The sequence below is a fragment of the Lactuca serriola genome, chromosome 2 (assembly GCF_051521515.1).
Source record: "Lactuca serriola cultivar US96UC23 chromosome 2, Lser_US96UC23_V15, whole genome shotgun sequence".
Lineage (NCBI taxonomy): Eukaryota > Viridiplantae > Streptophyta > Magnoliopsida > Asterales > Asteraceae > Lactuca > Lactuca serriola.
The window spans coordinates 143126592-143140028 of record NC_136409.1 but is presented as its reverse complement, the minus strand read 5'-3'; positions in this window follow the sequence as shown (position 1 = coordinate 143140028).

Genomic DNA, 13437 nt, shown 5'->3' with positions numbered 1-13437 from the left:
CCCAAACCGCACCACACCGTGCAGCCTTAGTGTTCGTATTCAGATAATACTTGACCCATCATTTGTACTTTATTTCTCTGATCAGTCAAACAACTGAAAAGATTGTTTACTATGTTGTCTTACTATTCATGATTTTACTTCGCTATTAAATTCTTGCTCCGTCGAGGGGGTATAGAGCAAGATTGCTCAAATCTTCTAGGATTTATAATTCATTTTTCATACCTGAGATAAATTCGTTTCTCACATCTGATTCCTGTTTTTGAAAAATTAATTCTTTGATGTTGTTTGTCAGTTTCGATCTTGTTTTTACAACTAAAGGTTGATTAGAATAATTCAAAAATGATCAATTATGCAAATATTATATGTGTGGTTTCGAAGACTAACTTGGTCCATTGTCATCTGTTAAGTATGTTGGTAATAAATAAAGGGAATATAACTTATTAAGGTAATTAACTTTTCGGTATGTTCACATTTGGGTAACTATCTTTTTTTTTGTACATATCTAGGTAACAAACTTGTTGGAAGTGTTCACATATGACCATTATGACCTGCTATAGCAGGTTAAATCCTAGATGTGAACGCTTTCAACAAGTTTGTTACCTAAATGTGTACAAAAAAAATAACTACCCAAATAGGAACAAAATGAAAAGTAAAAATTAAATTACATGAATGGTCCCTGTGGTTTGGGGGAATTTGTATTTTTGGTCGCTAACTTATTTTTTTAACTTAGATGGTCCTAACTGTTTATTTTTGTTGCGCGTTTGGTCCTTGTCTCACCTAAAAAGACTATTGTGCCCTTATCAATTTATTTTTTAATTAATTTTCTTATTTATGTATTTAGTTTTTACATATTTAAAAAAATTAATAGACCACACATATTTGTATCTCTTCGGATGATCTCTACCGCTTATTTTTAATTAATTTATTTTTTTAACTCGGATGATTCCTACTGTTTATTTTTGTTACGCGTTTGGTCTCTGTCTTACCTAAAAATAATATTTTTCCCTTATTAATTTTTTAAATTAATTTTCTTATTTATGTATTTATTTTTTATAAGTACATAAACAAGAAAATTAATTAAAAAAATTAATAAGGACACAATAGTCTTTTTAGGTAAAACAGAGACCAAGTTCGTAACAAAATTAAATAGTAGGGACCATCCGAGTTAAAAAATTAAATTAATTAAAAAATAAACAGTAGAGATCATTCGAGGAGATATAAATATATGTGGTCTATTAATTTTTTTAAATATGTAAAAAATAAACACATAAATAAGAAAATTAATTAAAAAATAAATTAATAAGGGCACAATAGTCTTTTTAGGTAATGCAGGACCAAACGCGCAACAAAAATAAACATTAGGGACCATCCCAGTTAAAAGAATAAGTTAGGGACCAAAAACATAAATTCCCCAAACCATAGGGACCATTCGTGTAATTTAATTTTTACTTTTCATTTTGTTCATATTTATGTAACTATTTTTTTCTGTATACATCTAGGTAACAAACTTGTTGAAAGCATTCACATCTAGGATTTAACCTGCTATAGCAGGTCATAATGGTCATATGTGAACACTTCCAACAAGTTTGTTACCTACATGTGTACAAAAAAATAGTTACCCAAATGTGAACATACCGAAAAGTTAATTACCTTAATAAGTCATATTCCCATAAATAAAATGCCCTTATTTTTCTCGTTTTATGATTTTCTCCAATTTCCTTATTCAGACAGGGGGGGATAAAAGGGTGGAGGTAATCGATGTTGACAACTTCTGTCGTCAATGTCAGCCACCTCCTTCCTTTTATCCCTGCGGGCCGCCTCTCCTCCATCACAACCTAATTTTCATCTTCCACCAGATCTTTTTCTACATGACATCATCACTGCCTCCGCCTACTGATCCAACTAGCCGACGATGCCATATCTGATGAGCCTCCTTGCATATCTGATGACCTGATGTTGCCACTCCATCTTCGGTGATGCAATGTTTGGTTGTCAAACCAACAAATAAAATGGATATAAATAAGACAATCACTACTACAATATACTAAGGAATAGTATAGAGTAACCAGGGTTGAACCACTAAGATACGAGATTAATTATTCGACCATACTTTCACATGATACACAATTAGTTGTTAAAATAGGGGGTGTTGTTAACATCAACTGAAACTTCATAAATAAACTAAATAAAGACTAAAATCCAGAAATTAAAAGACACTTCCAATTCCAAATTCTACTCGAGTATTATGTTGTTAGATGTGATATGATATCAATTCATGTTTAATCTAGACTAGTAATTAAAATGTTAATATGCAATATTATCTCAAAATTGCCAAAAGTATTTTACTCAAAATATGATCTATAAGTAAAACTTTATCTAGTTGATCTAATACGAACAAGTTCTTAAATTAAATCACTAAATGAATTTAAGTTTCATGTTAACATTAATGCTCAATACTCCCTATATGTTCGTGAATGTAAAAGCATTTGATCTTTGATTACATTTATTTTGATTTATTTGAAACCAATTAAATGTTTGTTACTAATTCCAAAATATAACATATATACGAATTTCATAATTTGAATAACAAGAATGATATGAACCCTAATTTCATTGATCAAGTGAAAAAAGTATAAATCAAACATATTACAATATCAAATCAAAAACTACTATATAAACATAAGATAACTTTACACAACGAACCAAACAACAAGTATTTCAAAATTTAGGAATCAGAAATGAAAGGAAAGTTAGCCATACATGACTAACTTGAAGTTCAAATTCAACTAGTTAAAATCTTAAAAAATTTACATTTTCAAAGAAGTTGTGTTAATTAATGTCAATTGCTCCCAAAATCAACCTCTTGTCATGTGTGATCAAAGTTATTTTAAAATTGGCCAAAAAGAGTGGATAAACTATACATTAAAAACTATAAACTGCCAAAGCATTACACGGCCCGAATAGTGATTTGCCTTTTGAAAGCGCAATTGTGTAATGAAAAGTACATTGCTATAGTTGATTTTCGCACCAAAGTACATTGTTGAAACATGGGTGCAATTTGCAAAGCGCGACCGTGTAATGATTTAGCCATCTAAAAGTGCGGCCGTGTAATGAAATTCCTTTTCTTAAAATCCACAAAACCCCGTCGGCATAATGGCATGAGTAATTGTAGTACGGGCCGTGTAATGATATGAGAAAAGTCTATTTTCCATGTTTCCAACATTTTGAATTTGGCTCCAAAAAGATTGAAACTTCACATAGAACTTCCTTCCAATATTCCAACCTCGTGTTAACCTTCAAATCACCTTGAAATATCTAAAAACCCAAGAAAGTAGATATATCCTCTATTTTTCCATAAATGTAAAATGCATGCAAAATTAAACAAAAATTCCATACAATGCTTGAAACAAACATGAAATAGATATGCAAAAAAGTGCATTTTATGCACCTAACATGTAACATCCCAAAAATTCAGATGAAATTTTCATTTTAAATTCATTCGAATCGTACGACAATCACATCAAACTGTCGAAAGTATATGATAGTAAAATATTATCAGAGTACGAAATCCCAAAATCACGTGATGCGGAAAAAACAACATAGGTGGTTGCAGTGCGATCAGGTTGGGCCCTTCCCTTTCAAGCTGGAAGTACCTGAAACATAAAATAAAAATCGTAAGCACAAAGCTTAGTGAGTTCCCCCAAAATACCCCATACCATACATACGTAACAGTAAAAAACATGCTGGGTCTATTTCACCCCCTTTGGTATCTATCAACCGGTACTAGGTCTATTTCGCACCTTCGGTATCTTTGAACCGATACTGGGTCTATTTCACCCCCTTCGGTATCTTTCAACCGGTAGTGAGTCTATTTCACCCATACCACTAACATGTTTAATCATAACAATAATAGTCACCCAGACATCAAGCAGATGCAAGCATAACAGGTAATGGTCATGAAGACAATCATCATACTACAAACATAATATAATAGGTTGGCATTGGCGCCTTCGACCTACAGATACAGCGAAGGAAACTCACCTTAGACTGAAGATATCATATCACACTTGGGCTATTGCCTCGTGAAATCCTCTTACTAATTCACAAGTAAAGAAACCTTAATTATAAATTAGGTCGATAATCTAACCCGCGGGTCCAAACCCTAAATCCTGACTTCAAAGGTAAAAAGGCTGCTTAATCCTTGCCTTATTGGGCCTATCCCACCAAGGCCAAAATAAAATTAGCCCTAAATCTCAATAGATAAACCATGCCCAAAATGGGCCCAATATCAAGAAGGTCCGCCACTGAAAAGATTACGGCCCAACAAAGGTCCAAGTCCTTAAGTTTGAAATGGTCCGAGGCTAAAAAGGCCAAAATCCTCTCTGGTGAGTACGCTCAAGATACCAACAGTACGCCCGATGTACTCATGACCCTCACATAGTTGGGCCCTCAGACTCGTAAGCGCAACGTACGTCTAGGTATGCCTGGCGTACGCTGCAGCTAGCAAAATCTTCTTTGTAAGGTCCTAATTAGTTAAGACTTAACATCCAAATTTAGATCCAAGTTCACTAGAGTGTAGTAAGCCATAAAGTTGAAAACTTTATGCTTTTGCATGACTTAATGGTACTTAAACATGGATTAAGCCTTCTATCTCCCTTAAGTGGTCACCAACCCAAGCATGGTTGAGTTCTAACCTCCAAGATCCGATTTTTTATGACTTCATACACCCTAAGAGTAAAAAAGGACAACTTAAATGGTCTGGACTTGTCCATACTCCATGAGACCAAAGTCATGGGACCAAAATATGCTAAGTTCTTCCCCAAACTTAGATCTAGACTTAGAATGAACAAGTTTTAGACTTTGTACCTCCAATGAGCTAGAAATGATTAAAAAAACCTCTGGATCTACAAGCTCCTTCTTGTTCAATGCTTCTCCTCAAGTCTTCTTCTTCTTCAAGATCACAAAAGAACACCCAAAAACTATTTGTAAGCTCAAGAATACTCTCAATATGGCTAGGGTTCTGAGATAATCTTAAAAAGGAAATGGGGGTCGATAAGGTGAAGGACTTAGGGGGCTTAATGAGCTTAAATAGGGTGCAAACCCTAAAAATTAGGGTTTTCCCCTGGCTTGCATACGCCCTGCGTAAGCATGGGTATGCCCAACGTACATATGGGACATCCCAGCTTCGTGCATACCTTGTGTATGCCCATCATACTCAAGTCTAGTCCATTAATAATTGAAATAATTGAAAGAGTTTTTACCTAGTGATTCGGGTGTTACAATTCTCTCCCACTGGAATTAGACTTCGTCCTTGAAGTCCGTTGTCGTAAATAACACTAGGTAATGCTCCCTCATCTCTTCTTTAGACTCCCACGTCCACTCAGAACCATTATGGTGCTACCACTACACCTTTACAAAGCCTACAACCTTGTTCCTTAAGGTTTTCGTCTTTCGGTCAAGGATCGCCACTATCCTCTCAATGTAATTCATGCGGTCATCCACATGAATGTCCTTTAATGGAACCACTACGGAGTCGTCAACCAAACACTTCCGCAACTGAGAGAGGTGGAAAGTACTGTGGATCTAAGTGAGCTCCTCCGAAAGATATAAACGATACGCCACCCTTCCCACCTGGGCAAAAACCCTAAAAGGACCGATGTATCTGGGGCCTAGCTTGCCATGCTTCCTGAATCGGATGACACCTTTCCAAGGTGACGCCTTCAGGAGTACCATATCCCCGACCTAGAACTCCAAGTCTGACTATCGTCTGTTTGCGTAGCTCTTCTGCCGACTCTGTTCTATCTAAAGTCTACTACGAACTTGCTGAATCATCTCGGTTGTCTTGAGTACCGCCTCGATACTCCCCATGACCCATTGTCCGGCCTCACCCGAACATATCAGGGTCCTACACTGTTGGATATAGTGTCTAAGTCCATAACTTTATTTGGTATGTACTTGATCCGACCCGACATGGTCCATTTGGGTTGCATGGCATTGCAATACTAGGATAGACTAAATGAGAGAATATGGCACTTATGATTATTAATATATTATAAGTTCTAATATATTAATAATAGTATTATTTAATTAGTTTGATCAAGTATTAATCTAGTATTAATTTGGTGATCAAAGTGAGACTAATTAAATATATAAGGGTTGATTATGACAATCATCAATTCTTTTATGGTGGATTAATGATCCATGGTTTATGGGTTATGGATGTAACCATTTGGAACTCCATGGATAGTCCATGGGAGTTACAAACCCATGGGTCATGAGAAATGAAGAGTCATGACAATTATGGGTCTTCTTAATGAAACCCTAAGTGTGACACCACTATAAAAGGAACCCTTTGGCTAGTAAAATCGGACCTAGGAGTGTTACTAGGGAAAGCATAACCGATTTTGAGTGCTAGAAGTATTCTCTCAAGTTATTCCAAGTTTTGTGGTGTTGTGTGAAGCATTTGAGGCACACCATTTGGGGTGCTAAGCTCACAAAGTCTCAAAGGAATCCAAGCAACAACAAGGTATGTATTTCTATTAGTTTTTATGTTTCATATATTCCCCATGCCATGCTAGTTAGGAAATAACCTTGAAAAAGAAATTTGCATGTATATAGAGAAAACATAGATTCAAGGTTATTAGGGTTGCATGTACACTTAGGAAGTGTTAGAATGCTCAAAACCCATCAGTGGTATCAGAGACAGGTTGTTTTCTGTATACTTGATGCAAAGCTGCTTGAAAATCAAAAATTCTGCATTCTGACGACTGTACTCGCCGAGTCCATGGGGAGGACTTGCCGAGTCCAAGAACAAATTCATCCTACTCGCCGAGTAGGATAATGCACTCAGTGAGTAGGATCGAGCTGGGCAGTTTTTTCGAGTTTTTGTTGCTGGAAATGGATTAGAATCATTATCCCAATCTGTTTTGGACTTGTAAAATCTGTTTTTCAAAATGATAATGATTATGTTAATCCATTTTACATGACTTTTAACAATTTCAAAGTATTATATATGTTTATATGATTTCTTGAAATTGCTTGACATAAATTTGTGTTCTTATGAGTTTTTAGAAGATCATAGGAATTATGTGTAACCACCATGTGTGTTTAATTCTTGATCTTAATTGTATTGATGGTTTCCATAACTTGTCCTCAAGTTATGGATAACCAAAGGTCACTTCTTTAATTTGTGTTTAAAGAACTAAAGAGGTTTCATAAAATGAAGAGTCTTCATTTTTATGAACCATTAAAACTCATAAGTTACAAAATTGAAGAGACTTGGAATAGTTTCAATTCTTGCCCTCAAGTTTTGGAATTTGAAAAGTCTTACACTCTAATACTTTAATTCGAAATTAAACCTTAGATTTTTAAAAGGTTTAAAAATCAACCCTTATACTATTATTATAATTTTATTATATAGATATGTATAAGAATATGTCGTTCTTACCGTTAGTAGGCCTCATTCACGAAGCTGGTCTATAAGGGGGGTATAAGGTTGTTGCCTATAAAATGGTGACTTAATGGGTGTCCACTCTCACCCACCGCTTCCTTGATCGGTGGAGGGTCGTTAGCCGAACGGGTAGGATACAACTTTAAATTCTCATTAAAAGTATAATGAATTATAAAGTAACTATACATTATAAATTCCCAATCTTAGTTACTTTATGAAAATGTGAAATTGGTGCTAGCCCATAAAATTACACTTTGTACCTTACCAAGTCATTAGTGGAGCGTGTGTGGTTAACCGGCACACTAACATGGACTAGTAAGAGTGGCAAAGGGTAACTTAACTTTATTATAGATCGGTGGAGCGTGTGTGGTTAACCGGCACATCGATTAGGTAATATTGCTAAGGGTACCAAGTCAATTTGTATAGTTATTCACACCTTGTTTGTGATCCTCGGCATCCCAGTCACAAACTTGAGAGGGCACATTCGAGATTCAAACATTCCATTGAAAAGTTCAATGTATGTCAAAAGATCTAGGAGTTTCAAAACCAATAAAACCTAATAATAAAATATTTCGTTATTATGGTGGAAATTGGTAAATCGTCATTTACCTACCTTCAAATATTTTATAGTGTGGATTACGGCATCCCTCTTCCACCTATAAATAGTTTGTTGGATCCTAGCTTTAATATTTCATTTGGGCGACTTATTAAGGACTCTTAATCTAATGAAACTTATCTTCCTTCTATTCTAAATGTCTTCCAATAACGCTGCTGGATCAAACCCTACAAGCTCCTTTTCCCTAATGAACTTGTGTGGTAAGGTCATCTTTGATGGATCCAACTTCAATGAGTGGATCAGAAACATCAGGATGATTACCTGCTATGAGGAGAAAGAATATGTCCTTGACAGGGAGCTTAAGGTTGTTAATGAAGCCACTGCGACTCCAGAAGAGCTTGCGGAGTTCATTGCACATGAGAAGGATGCCACCAAGGTGTCATGCATCATGATGGCCACAATGACTCCGGAACTCCAAAAATCTTATGAAGATTTCTACCCCTATGAGATGCACCTGGATCTGATGGAAAGGTACGATCAGAGTGCGCGTCAAGAGAGGTATGAAATCATTTCCTCCATGATAACCGCAAGGATGAAGGATGGTGAACCCATCACCGGTCACTTGCAAAAGATGCAGAGGTTCGTTGACCGGTTGCTAAAGCTCAATGTTGACTTCCCTGAGGTATTGGCGATTGACATCATTCTCCATTCCTTACCTTCAAGTTATGATCAGTTTCGTATGACTTATCATATGAACAAGGAGGAAGTCACACTTAGCAAACTTCAAGGACTCTTAAGGATAGCTAAAATGGCCTTAAGGGTAAAGCGGTTGCTACTTCTACTCCTTTAACAACCCCTGTTCTTGCAATTGGGCAAGGGAAGGGTAAGAAGAGGAAAATCCCTTCAAAGGGTACCAAGGGTAAGACTCTTGATGGTTCCTCTTCAAGTGGGACAAAGTAAGGTCCCATTACTCCTTCTTTTAACCCAAAGGAAGCACAGTGCTTCTATTGCCAAGATAAGGGACACTTCAAGCGAAGCTGTGCCAAATATCTGCAAGATGTAAAGGATGGGAAAGTTAAACCCATCCATGCAGGTATTTACACAATATTGTCTAACAACTCATCTAATGCTAATTCTTGGGTGCTTGATACAGGGTGTGGTATTCACATTTGTACTGATTTGCAGGCACTAAGAAGAAGTGAGCAAGTAGAGCACGGGAAGATAAACTTAGTCATGGGCAATAGGAAAGCATCACCTGTTACCAAGATAGGAGTTTTGTTCTTTGTTGCTTAATAATGGGTTAATGTTAGATTTGAATAAGTGTTGTTACTCGCCCGAAATGGCGAGAAATATTATTTCTTTTCATGGCTTGTACAAACAAGGTTTTACATTTTCATTTGATAATAAAAATGGAGCTATTAATGTTTATTACAATGATGTATTTTACTTTAAAGCAATACCTTGTGATGGTGTATATGAAGCCGTGAATGTTGTAGACAATCTAGGAAATAATGTGTTGTATATTGATTCTTCTGATAGCTTGGATAAATCATCCTTGTGGCATTATCATCTTGGACATGTTAGCAAGAAGCGCATAGGCCAACTCCAAAAGGCTGGAGTCTTGGAATCATTTGACCTCAAGTTAGATGATAGTTGCGAGTCTTGTTTACTTGGAAAAATAACAAAGTCACCCTTCACAGGTACTTGTGATAGGGGTGAAGGTTTGTTGGACCTTGTACACACGGATGTGTGTGGGCCCTTCAGAGTTGCTACAAGAGATGCTAATCGTTATTATGTGACTTTTACTGATGATTATAGTAGATATGGATATATTTACTTAATCAAGCATAAGTCAGAAACCTTTGAAAAGTTCAAAGAGTTTAAGCAGGAAGTTGAGAATCAATTGGGTAGGGACATCAAGATGCTCCGATCCGATCGGGGAGGAGAGTATCTTAGCATTGAGTTCCTTGACTATCTTAAGGAATGTGGGATTGTCTCACAATTGACACCTCCTAGGACACCACAGTTGAATGGTGTGGCCAAGAGGCGCAATCAAACCTTGTTGGATATGGTTTGTTCCATGATGAGTCGAGCTTCGTTACTAATCTCTTTCTGGGGGTATGCCTTAGAGACTGCCTCCCATATCCTTAATCTAGTCCCTACTAAAAAGGTTGCCAAAACACCTCACGAGATGTGGACTGGGAAAGTGCCCAATTTGGACCACATCAAGATTTGGGGTTGTGAAGCTTTTGTGAGGCGTGAGACTCATGACAAGCTTGAGCCCCGAAGCGAGAAGTGTACTTTCATCGGCTACCCACAAAGATCCTTTGGTTACCTCTTCTATAGACCCAGTGATAATGTGGTCTTTGTAGCAAGAAGAGGAGTCTTTCGTGAGAGAGAATTCATAAGCCAAAGGGACAGTGGGAGGCAAATTGACCTTGAAGAACTTCAAGAGTCAAGTGGTGAAGGAACCTCTAATACTGTCAGCCAACCTGAGGAGGAAACTCTTGTTGAGCCGATAGATGAGTCTGTACCTCCAAGACGTTCCACTGGGGTGAGGAACACACCTGATTTTTATTATGGTTATCACATCACCACTGAAGGTGATACATTTATCAGTGATAGTACGCTGATAGATTTGGATGAACCTAATAATTATAAGGAAGCCATGGCAGGCCCTGAGTCTGCGAAATGGAAGGAGGCTATGGACAGCGAGATTCAGTCCATGTATGACAATCAAGTTTGGAACTTGGTTGACAATGTACCAGGTCGTAAGACAGTTGGGTGCAAATGGATCTTCAAGAAGAAGACCGACATGGATGGGAAAGTACACACTTATAAAGCGCGACTGGTTGCGCAGGGCTTTACTCAAACTCCGGGAGTTGACTATGATGAGACCTTCTCACCAGTAGCTAAGATTGAGTCTATTAGAGTGTTGTTAGCCATAGCTACATTTCATGACTATGAAATATGGCAAATGGATGTCAAAACCGCTTTCCTTAATGGGAAGTTGGCTGAGGTTGTTTACATGGCTCATCCAGAGGGTTTTGTCGATCCAAAATACCCTCATAGAGTGTGTAAGCTTGAAAAATCCATTTATGGATTGAAGCAAGCATCTCGCAGATGAAATCTTTGCTTTGATGAGAAAGTCAAAGAGTTTGGCTTTTCTAGGAGTGAGGATGAGTCTTGTGTATATGTCAGGGCTAGTGGGAGCATAGTTAGCTTCTTGGTGTTGTATGTGGATGACATACTTCTCATAGGAAACGACATCCCAACTTTGCAGGAGGTTAAGGCATGGCTTAGGAAGTGTTTTGCTATGAAGGACCTTGGGGAAGCTGCCTATATCCTAGGGATAAGGATATTGAGAGATAGGAGTAAGAGACTAACTGGACTTAGTCAAAGTACTTATGTGGATAAGGTACTGAAGAGGTTCAGTATGCAAGATTCCAAGAAAGAAGAGTTACCAATCCAGAGTAATGCCAAGCTAAGTAAGACTCAGAGTCCGAGCACAGAGGCTGAGATAGCTGAAATGAGTCAGATACCATATGCTTCCGTTGTGGGCTCGATCATGTATGCTATGACTTGTACTCGCCCTGATGTGGCCTTTGCTTTGAGCATGGTCAGTAGATATCAAGGGAACCCTGGAAAGGCACACTGGACAGCGGTAAAGGACATTCTCAAGTATTTGCGGAGGACTAAGGATTGGGTCCTTACCCTCGGAGGAAGTGATGACTTGAGAGTGGAAGGATATAGTGATGCTAGCTTTCAAACTGATAGGGATAATTTCCGCTCTCAGTCAGGCTGGGTCTTTATCCTAAATTGAGGAGCCATTACTTGGAAAAGTTCCAAGCAGGAGACAGTAGCTGATTCGACTTGTGAATCGGAGTACATAGCAGCAAGCGAGGCAGCAAAAGAGGCGATATGGCTAAAGAACTTCATCGGAGACCTTGGAGTTGTACCAGCTATAAAGGAGCCAATGGAAATTTTCTGTGACAGTGAAAGTGCGGTTGCTTTGGCTAAAGAACCAAGAGATCACGGGAGATCTAGGCATATTGACAGAAAATACCATTTCATCAGACATAGAATAGAAGAAGGACTCATCGTGGAAAAGAGGGTATCATCAGATGAGATCTCGGCAGATCCGTTCACAAAGGGACTGAGCAGGCTTAAGCATTTACAGCATGCAAGGCGCATTGGGCTGAAGGATAATATTAGTTTCAATAATTAGATTCCTGAAACTTGTAAAATGTAATTGACATTTGATGATAAATAAAAGTTGTTATTTATTTATGAGTAAGGTGTTACTATCTTGTGTTGATTGTTTACTATGTTTCAATTTTGCATGTTTTTACTTCCAGAATAATTATGTTATGGTATATATCATATTATTCAAACCATCCACAGTCAGCCAAACTTTGGAAGTAAGTATTGATTTAAGACTGTCATGAATTTGGCTTGTACGATTTGTCTAAAGTGCTTTGGATAATGCAATGGTTTCTACAACATTCATGAGTACTCATAAGGGCTGAGTATTGGATTCAACCCACACTCACTTGCATCACTTCATGGAATTTATCTCGAGTGATCGTGAGACGGTAATATCATATAAATCTTCAAACCTAGAGATTTGAGTTGTTGACTATGAGTTGGTTATTCATTGATTGTATGAAAACGCCTTGGTAACTTGATGTTATAAAACGTGCCTTTGTGAGTAATTCAACAAGTAGTTAGTACAAGCATATCAGTCGAAGTTTATCTGTTCCTTCTAGAAATAGAAGCGATATCTGGGCCCCTCGATGATTTGGTTTTGACCCATGTACCGGGCCCGGTCAGAACCTAATTGACGTGTTCAATTTAGTTCTATGTCGAAACAAATCGGAGATCGAGAAACAAATGCTGGACAATAAGTAAGACCATGTTCCATGTATTTGTCCGACTGATATCATGAGAGCAGAGGATTATATGATCACTTATCTTAAATGACGTATCATCATTATCTCAGTTCCGAGAGACTTTGAAAGAGCTACGATTGCTAGTCGGATTTTGAAGTCATATTTGCAAATATAGTTATTAGACTTATCCAAGTGGGAGACTGTTGGATATAGTGTCTAAGTCCATAACTTTATTTGGTATGTACTTGATCCGACCCGACATGGTCCATTTGGGTTGCATGGCATTGCAACACTTGGATAGACTAAATGAGAGAATATGGCACTTATGATTATTAATATATTATAAATTCTAATATATTAATAATAGTATTATTTAATTAGTATTTGATCAAGTATTAATCTAGTATTAATTTGGTGATCAAAGTGAGACTAATTAAATATATAAGGGTTGATTATGACAATCATCAATTCTTTTATGGTGGATTAATGATCCATGGTTTATGGGTTATGGATGTAACCATTTGGAACTCCATGGATAG